Genomic DNA, 10502 nt, shown 5'->3' on the forward strand with positions numbered 1-10502 from the left:
ACTGAATGAATGAAACCTGAAATATGGCATACAATTCTATTCATCGAAAAACGACACAGAAATAAACAATAAAAGCCAACGTTTATTATAAATACCGTATAGCGGGTTATTTTCGCGGGTGTAAAATTTCGCGATTTAGTGGCAACAAAGTATACCAAAAATTTTGGCGGTTTTTATTTTGGTGGATTCTTTAATTCCAATTAAATATTTTGGCGGATACTGAAATGGTTGCAGTTGAAAAGTTGTAAAAAATTACAAATCTCTATTGTTATGGTTAAATGATTGTTTTACCTGCATGACCGTCACGACGTCTTATTTTTGATTATATTTTAATACAGTTAATCAATAGAATACCGGTACTTAGATATTTGTCACAGGTGTACAAACCTCTGGTAAATGTTACGGTTGATTAGTTTCGAAATTGACTTTGATGTACTAATAAGATCATAAAATTGTCATGAGTGACTTACAACTCTTATATAATTTGACACTAATTAATAAGGATAAAATACCTGACAGAGTACCTTTCACTCTTATATTATTAATTATTTTTTTATGTAACCAATTAACTAATATAACACCTGACAGCCAGGGAACAATGGTCTTTCGCATTTATGTTGTTTAAATTAACATTAACCATTATTGATCCGACAAACGGGAAAAATAGATAGTTTTCAAAACGCTTTAGCTATTATAAAGTACCAAATGTATGCATAAATTTTCGCGGAATTTAATTTCTCGATTTCCCTTTACCCGCCAAAATAAGCGAAAATAAACACCCCGCGAAAATAACCCGCTATACGGTATATATAATAAATAGGTATGATTCCCTTCATATGTATACGTTTTATTTTCATACACCGGTCTTGGTATTTTAATTGAAACTTTATCACAGCTTAATATTCTTATAACTAATAATGCTAATTTTTTTTATACTTTTGATACCTTTTAGAAAGTTTTCTAGTGAAAAGATTGTTTAAGTAGTTGAGATTGCTTTCGTATCTACTAAAACCATAATATTTCAGTTTTAAGAATATTTTTTTATTCAAAAACCATTTAGATAAAACACAGCCCAACGACCAATCATTTTTGTAACACATGTTGATCTCATAGATCGCAAATTGATTTCTAGACGCGTCTAACGTATTAAATTGTGATTGTCCTTGAAATAAAAAAACCCATCATTATGGAGGGCGACCTTATTTAAAAACTGTTGATACTAATAAACATCGACACAACGACGCTGTAGTGGCGTAAATAAGAAATTTTTTAATTTATTTTGCGATCTTTTACTAGAGGAATTTGGATTTGTGCCTCCGCTAACATCGTCAAGATCATTTCGACATTATACGAATATAAACTCGAATCTATTCTAGAGTGTCTAAATGATTTTGATGAAATGTGTGAGGATTTTACAAATATTTTTTTTGAAATTTCAAAAGAATGATTTCTTAAAAAAATAATTTCAGTTTTTGAAATCAACAAACAATGTTTAAAGAATAAGTTAAGAAAAGAAATATCGTATTCATGACCGTCATATAATCATGATAATGTTATAAAAAACACAATTTGGACGATGCAATGGAAAGTAGAAATATGAATTACTTATTAAAAATTTAGGTTTGATATCCAAACTCGATTCGTTCAATAAACATGTATCTCCCACCAGATTATTTCTTCAAAACACATGATAACATGAGCGAATTGTAGTTAACCGAAAATGAAGTTTATATTTACATCCTCCAGATTCTCGGCCCATGTTATTTCCATATTTAAGAAGTGTGACCAATCTCTCCCTTCACATAACAGGTTAATCGTGTTTATAGGTTGTATTTACAAACATTGGTAATCTAATGAGAAATGAATTAAATGTGCAAATTACTTACAACTTTTTTAACAATTTTCTTAAACTCTACATATCGGTATGGAATTAGTTGGATTTTAGCTTCTTTTTTTCCCTTTTCTTACGCGTTCGACAACCTTAGGCATGGGGATTTGTTTAATAATAAGTTCTTACGTAATACAAGGCAATCTTCTATGGTTCGAAAATTATTTAAGTTACAGCAAATAATAGCTTTGGTGATAAAAACTCTCACATAAAGTAGAAGTGAATTCAAGTTCGTCACAACAAAATAAAAAGCTCATATCATACAGTATACTCTTTTATTTCAATGAGATTGCTAACAAATCCTAGCTATAACAAGGCATTCAGGAAACATATACTGCAGCTAAAAATAATACTTTATGAAGGCAAACAAAAAATATAAAAACTACAACAATGAAACAAAAGACATGCAACAGGACAAAGATAGTATAAGTAAGGAAAAATATGTCTAATGGCATTTAATTTAAATAATTTCTTTCACGTTGTTTATAGACAAATCGTACGTCTAGATTACCAAATTAATAGATTGGTATTTTTTATGACTTTATACACTTTTTATGCTACTGATGGTTGGCGTTTCGTTCCTAAAAGAATCACCAGCATAGTAAAATTGAGAATGGAAATGGGGAATGTGTCAAAGAGACAACAACCCGACCATAGAACAGACAGAAGGTCACCAACAGGTCTTTAATGCAGCGAGAAATTCCCGCACCCGGAGGCGTCTTTCAGCTGGCCCCTAAACAAATATATATACTAGTTCAGTGATAATGAACGCCATACTAAACTCCAAATTGTACACAAAAAACTAAAATTAAAAATAATACAAGACTAACAAAGGCTAGAGGCTCCTGACTTGGGACAGGCACAAAAATGCGGCGGGGTTAAACATGTTTATGAGATCTCAACCCTCCCCTATACCTCTAGCCAATGTAGAAAAGTAAACGCATAACAATACGCAGTAGTCAACACTTCTGTACTTAAATGAAATATCATTGTTACAATAATATTTTGGACATTTATTGTTAATACAATGTTATCATCATTCGAAGCACTAACGTTTGTTCATCCCAAATTATATTTATCCCTAACCAGGTTGCACAACGTTTTTAAAATTTAGGTTTAGGTTCAACGCTCTTCATCTCTTTTATTGATTTGGCCTCCCGAAAGTTTTGAATCGAGGGCAAATTATGAGTTTAAAAAAAAAACAAAGGGAAATATTGAAAGGAACAGTCGTAGTGTGTCGTTAGTGTACGTAACAAAATGATATTTTGCGAACATTTCTTATCACAGCCTAAACCCATATGAACCATTACAGTATATTTATATGAATATATATATTTCAAAACAAATTACAGGTTTTTTTACACATTAAAAAACCGGACCCGACCGATGCGTATATTTTTCAAAGTCGAAGATTTATTTCCCTTTTGGGTATAGTTCGTTATGTATTGAAGCAATAAAAAAAATTGTCAATACTGGAAAATGAGCTCAACATTATGTACAATATATAACATTTAGTGGAAGGCAAAATATATTAAAATGTATTGTAAAATATCAGCTGCAACTCAAAAATGAAGCTTTTTAATAGAGATACAAATATGTAGAAAAGAAGCGAAAGATACAAAAAGGACATTCAAACTCATATGTCGAAAATAAACTTACAACGCCATAGCAAATAAAGGAAAAGACCAAAAGACTAACAACAGTACACAAAACACAACATAGAAAACTACAGACTGAACAATACGAACCTTATCAAAATCCATGTTTGATCTCAGGTGCTCCGGAATGGTAAGCAGTGTTGATCATGTAAGTACAAACCCGCTGATAAGTCTAATTCTGTAGGATAGATTCGGGGAAAAGAGGACGGGATTGTCATTAGAATATAATAAACCATTTGCCTAGCTTGAATAAGAAAAAAATAGCAAAACTACCGAACGCAAAGGAAAATTCAAAAAGGAAAGTCCTTTTTTTCAAATGACAAAATCAAAAGCTCAAACATGTCAAACGAATGGAAAACAACTGGCATATGTTTTGTTTGTCAAAAAGAAAAAAAGATGAATGCTAATATGTTAAACTTTCTTTGTTCTTCTTCATAGATTCATGCTTAAACATACGGTTTTGTACTCTTTTTATCGGACAGAAAGCAAATATAAAGGCGAAGCGCAATTATTTTTGTTGGAATTATTTTTAACTTTATCTCCAAATATTAGAAATGAAAATAATAATAATAATTAAAAACCAATTGTTCAGAGAAAAATTGAAGGTCTCTCCACCATTAACTTTCTAAATCATTTATGAGAGACCACTTCCGGCTGTTACTGGCGTCAAATCATAGGATTCTTCATATTGATTCCAAAAATATATGGTTTCTATATACCTTTGCCTGAAAGAAGGGAGATCATTTGCTACTTCCGGTTAGAAAATGTCACTTATGGGGTCATATGATAGCGCTATTCACACAGATTCCAAAAATATATGGTTTCTATATAATTTTGCCTGATATAAGAGGAATGATTTGCTCCGTCCGGTTTACGGCAGGTCACTTCTTGTCTCAAATGATAGGTGTATGTATGCTGATTAAAACCAAGGTCATTAAGATAGGTTCTCAAAGCAAAATACCTTAGATCTCTACTTTGTATTGTTTAAGAGTTATATTACCATAGTCCTTTATTAAATGGCAAAATAAAAAGCTCAAACACATCAATCGAATGGAAAACAACTGTCATATTCCTGACTTGGTACAGGCAACAGAAACTTATATGTAAGACAATCAAAGATTAATTAACATGGTCTTACTAGTACAGTTCAACAATTAATTCGCTCTTTACCAATGAAAATGTATAGATACGACATAATATGTAAAACAAAGAAGTTTCTGTAGACTGTGCCAAGTCGGGAATGTGACAGTTGTTGATGAAGTCTTTGTTGTTTACCTCTACCTAATTTGGTCTCTGACAGATAGTTGTCCGATCGGCAATCATGCCACATCTCCTTATTTTATATAAGTTTGTATCATTTTATAGAACTATTTTGATAATATATGAAGCAAGAGTCTATCACGCATACCCCAAAGTGGTTTACAAAGATATGCTTATGATAGAAAAAGGTAATATTATGTCATCATGGTAACTTCAAAAGTATTATTAATTCTACCATATCATATTGTGGTCGTAAATCATCATTAGAAAATGAAGTAAGTTTACCTAATAAAACAATTAACTGACGGATATATATGTCAATAAACGAGAGGTTGAAGATAGCAAAGAAACATATAAACTCATTAGTCAAAGATAAATTGACAACGTCATGGCAAAAAAAAACCGACAAACGACGAGAAGACAAATAAAAGTCTACAAAACACAACATAGAAAACTTGAGAGAGAGCAACACAAACTCGAACTTTCTAATGCCAAGATATTGAAACTCAAACGGTAAACAACAGATATCTTTACGACAGTCATTTCAAAGTACTAAACTTTTTTTTTTCACTTAAAACATCTGTTATTTCAGTAAACGATTAAGATTATGTGGAACAGCAGTCGCATTAGAATTTTTTATAGCTAAATCCAGGTGAATACTTGGAACTCAAATCTTTTTTCGTTTCTCTTCATAAGTACTCATTTGTTTTTTGTTCTTTTTGCACAAAACAACGCGCGAAGCGCAATTGTTTTGTTTTTAAGGTAAACTATAGTTTATTTCCATATATTGGTAATGACAAAACTGAATGCACTGTATTATTTTTCCCTGGGTATTGGAAACGAAAAGAAAATCACACTTATAAGATTTGAAAAAGGACAAACATCAGTTACTTTTCGTGCATTTAAATATTTGTCTTATAAATATAAGATTAACATTCTGAAAAGTGATACATTTTCTCTATACATACCATCGCATATATACATTTGTTGGGAGAAGAGAGGTGTAATTCTGTAATAGACTATAGTTAAACTTTAATTGTCTATTATGTATGTTTTCGAAAGAAAGAAAAAAACACTCATCATGTAACGATAATTAATAAGTAATATGAGGAAAATAAATACGCTCTATAACATATGTGTAAATCTACATCTTTCATTTCGATAATCATCTTTAAATACTTTTACCAGAATACATTACATTGATCTGCAATACAGACTAAATTATTGTGTTACTCCGAAGAGGTGGTTCATGGTTTAGGAGTAAGATTATACTTGTCACATACATGAGCCCATCCACCGCATTTCACATGCTGTAGTGCCTTCAAAAGTAAAAAAAAATCCGCGGACTTTGACTTTTTGTTTTCCACGTGTTTAAAACACACGCAGTCTGCATGTACATCTTCTCTTGGTTATTATAAATTGCTTCCTGTATATCTTCGACTGTTAGTCCTAATTCTACTCCAAGATGTATAATACAATCTCCAATATGTTTCGGTAGTTCTTCATCCGCAACAGGGCTTTGCAGCCGACTTTCAAAATCTAAACAAAATAATTAGATGAATGATTTTGAACAACTCTGTTTTAAATTTCCGTTTTATAAAGTTTTTATCAATTTCATTATAGTCCATAGATCTGTGATATTCGATAATTTTGATGTACTAAATGAATACAGATATTTCATCGCTCGTAAAAATACCGACAATCCTGTTTAAAGGATGGTAAATCAGTCATTGAGATAACAACAGATGAATTACTTTTATTTTTCAATGATTCGAATGACTGTCTATAGACATAACACTTCATTTTATTGCTATACATGTTGATACGGCAACCTATTGAACAAATCGCTCACAGAAAAAAAAAATGAATAAAAGCTTATATATGCAGTCAATTTGATTAAAAGCAAAATAAAGAACTATCAAGTTAAGCCGACATATAATAATGCTCCTTTCTGTTTTTGACTATCTTTTATTATTCCTCTTTTTCGAAGAGGGGTATATAATAATGCCCTTGTCCGTCCTTCTTTTCGTCTATCCGTCACATTTTTTTACAAATGTATTAAAATTTTAAAACAATGTCATTGACTATAAAATACGAGTGAAGTTCGATTTGAACATCGGTAAATTAAAGTACTGTCGCCTTAATTTTACATTTACCGTTCAAGAGTTATGCCCCTAACTTATCTTAAAAAATTGAATTGTTTTGTTGCCTGACGATAATAAAAGTAACTTTAACTTTTTTTTTTTTACCACAATATTTTTTTCCAAAAATCATGATTTATGAAATACACGTCAAGTTCCATTTTGACGACTTTGGCATTTACCGTTCAAGATATATACCTTTTCGTTATCAACTAAAACAAGTGGAAAAGGAGAGCTTAACGTTTTGATGAAAGAAACCTACCAAAGCCAAAAGTGAAATTTGAAAACATACAGTGCAAAAACGCAGGCAATAGCCGACCAGATTTAAGTTCATGCAAACTTTCAATGAACATAATAAAAAGGTCGTTAGTTTTCAACATAATCATCAACTTCGTCCAGTGAAACAGAAAACAATATATTCTATGGAATTCTAATATCGAAATAATGTTTAACTGACATACATATATTGACGAAAAAGCAGAAAAACAACAAAAACAAGCATCGGTGAATCAAATTGTGATCGGACTGACAGAGAACACGGTAGCTGTTCAAAGTCCTATCACAATACATATCCCTGGAAGAAATAAGGAAAGCTTAACAGTTCATTAAAGGTACACAACAGAGCCAGCGCCTTCGTGACTTTTGTAGTAGTATTGAAAATAAGAGAAAGTGTATGCATAACCTTCACGATGAATATATATTTGAACGAATGGACGTAACTTAAGCATTTGTATCATTTCTCATCGTAGATTTTATGTCATTTGGTATAGTTTTTCCACGAAATTGATCTTTGAGAAAATACATTAAAATATACATTGTGCAAAAACCTTATTTGTTGTTTAGCATGCAAAAGAAAAATAAACTTGCAAACTAAGGTCCCGCTGATGATTACCCTAGAAACAATCACTGTGTTAACATCCACTTCCTTTGATCTACAATAGATAGTTGTCTCACAGCAATTATACCATATATCCTTTGTTTTTATAATGTTTGCACTGATATATTTACCAAACATTAATAGTCAACTAAAATGATAGAAAACATACCAATCAGACTAAGGTCTTCCCTGAATATCTACAAAACATATTGATGATATATAATGCAATTCATCTGAGTTATAAAACTGGGAAAACACGTATAAAAAGTAACTTTTGTTTCATTCAAGGAGTGTTTTTCATATTTCCTGAATTCTCATATAAGAGTTGTTTTACTGTGATAAAAAAAAATGGATTTGTTAACTAAAGATGAAAATTCATTCACAGTGCAGACCCGGCCTATCCATAGCTCGACATATTCTATTGCTGTAGACTGTATGTTGCTCTCTAGATGTCTTGTGGTTTTATTGTCTATGGGTTGTTCGGTCATCGATGTACATGTATACCCACAATTCTTTTTATTGATATGAACAGAGTATATAACCATCTTTAATATACAAAAACCAGTTTAAAATACCTACAGAGCGCTGACTTTTGAATAGCAAGGCCAGCAAGGACAGGGTCTTCATTAGGTGACAATTCCATTTTCAGATTATAATCGATGTAAATGTTGTAAACACTGCAACCGTAACCCACAAACCTCCAAAATTGGTAAAGAATGAAATTCAACTAATGACAGTATTATCATAATTTTCTTTAGGAGTTCATATGATTCCCTCGAGTTTTATTTGTTTTCTTGATTTGTAACGTCTTAATCCATTTACGAGATTTTAACATCGGTAAGCAACTGTTGCCTTAACATGCTTAATGTATGTTATGAATGATGTTGTGTACAAATGTATTTGGCAATGAAGATTTATCTGGCTGTATATAAGATATTAATGAAATTTTGAGCCTTATGTACACAATGCATATGATATGCTTGTGGTACAATAATGGAGACACTATTAACCAGCTTGTCACTCGATAGTGTTAGTTGTGTTTTTTTTTCACATTTTAAAAATTAGTGTGTCAAAAGAGAGGAGAAAGATACCAAGGGGTCATAAAAACTCACAAATTGAGACAAACTGACAACGTCACTCACGGCGAAAGAGGACGAAATGACAAAAAAGTCAACAAAACACTTCACAGAACAGGTAAGACTGAGCTACATGTAAGGACACTATGAATGAGAAGGTATAATAAGGCCACTTTTGGCCACTTAAATTTGAAAAAAAGTATTATAAATCTGTCAAATAGTATCATTTAGATATACATATATCTGACAGAAATGTGTATTGGTAGCTTTGAATTTTATTTGACATATTTGCATGACAGCTTCAAACTTCATGAAGTAAGATAAAAAAAAAAGCTGTAAAAACTGTCGAAATAGATTCATTTTGGATCGTGTAGTTCTAGAGGAAAGCAAAGTATTCATTTCTCAATTGCATTTGATAGTCCTGTATATGACTGACACGGGAAAGTATTGCCCCTCAAAAAACCAACAACATGTAAATATCATAAAAGCTAACACAAGTTCTGATTGTTTATAATCTGTTAGAGTATATAAACATGAAGGCATGGGTGGTTGGCCATGACTAGAAGATACAAAAGGATATATTTTTTTCTTGTTTTCTGCTTTGAATCACTCATTCTATTACAGTGAAATTGATTCATTCTATTAGTCTTCGATAATGAATTGAGAAATTATCCGAAAATAAAGGTTCCATCTCCCGTATGCAAAGTTGACCTTAGATGGATTCTTTTAACACATTCTTGTCATAACATTCACAAGAGTGGTGACTTTCTTATCAAATACAATACAATACCTGGCATAGCAAATGTTTGTTCATGTCAACCTTTTTCAGAGCATCTCGAATGTGTTTCAGAGATGGGCTTTCCAATTTCATGTTCATCTTCCACCCAACCAATGCCATGAACATCCTACCATATACATCGTTGGCTTTATACTTGTGCTTTATGTTCCAATATTCATTTTGTTCCAATCCTAAGTGAATAATGAACTTATCAAATATATCATCTTGAAACTTGCAAGCTAATCTAACAAGATGTTTGTTGCTTGGAACTGTTTCCAGCTGTGATGGGGTAAGACCTGGAAGATTTATTGAAATGGTATTCAAACAACCGATTGAAATTATGATATCGCCAGCAGCATTTACTTTAAAAAAAATAGTCGTATTATATACTTTTGGTGAGGTTGATACAATAATTTCTCTTATTCTTAGCCGATTTAGCCTTTTCCTGGCTAGTTGAATATTTGTATTTGATCAGCGTGTGATTCATTTGATCTCGGTTCCTCATTGGTTAAAAATCAATTATTTCCTCTGAATTTCCTATTGTGACGTCACGAAAAAGGCGACCATGCCTGATGACGTTACGTAGAAAGAACATATCCTTTCGCAGATCATTGGAAAAGAAGGATGAAGTTTGGCTGCATGTCGTCTTTAAATCATTAGAGAAACTAATTCTAACACCTAATCTCGTGTAATACGACATTTCTCTACTCTCGACAGTTAAATTTTAAATATGACGTTGCCTAGGAAAATAACTATTTAGGTACGTTAGATGTTCTAAATCTTGTATTTACCTTACATGTGTTTTCCGGTGAATGTAATGCTTT

The 10502-nt window shown here is 31.7% G+C and overlaps 1 long non-coding RNA gene across 1 annotated transcript; it reads right to left on the minus strand.

The window, feature by feature from the left end:
• Positions 1 to 6306: 6306 nt before the first annotated feature.
• LOC127732799 (uncharacterized) lies at positions 6307 to 9768 on the minus strand. Its single transcript, XR_007996434.1, has 3 exons — positions 9691 to 9768; positions 7994 to 8021; positions 6307 to 6345 (listed from the first exon to the last, which is right to left on the minus strand). It is a non-coding gene; the product is annotated as an uncharacterized LOC127732799 (long non-coding RNA).
• Positions 9769 to 10502: the final 734 nt, after the last annotated feature.

Source organism: Mytilus californianus, unplaced genomic scaffold, assembly GCF_021869535.1.
Source record: "Mytilus californianus isolate M0D057914Y unplaced genomic scaffold, xbMytCali1.0.p SCAF_28, whole genome shotgun sequence".
NCBI classification, from domain to species: Eukaryota; Metazoa; Mollusca; class Bivalvia; order Mytilida; family Mytilidae; genus Mytilus; species Mytilus californianus.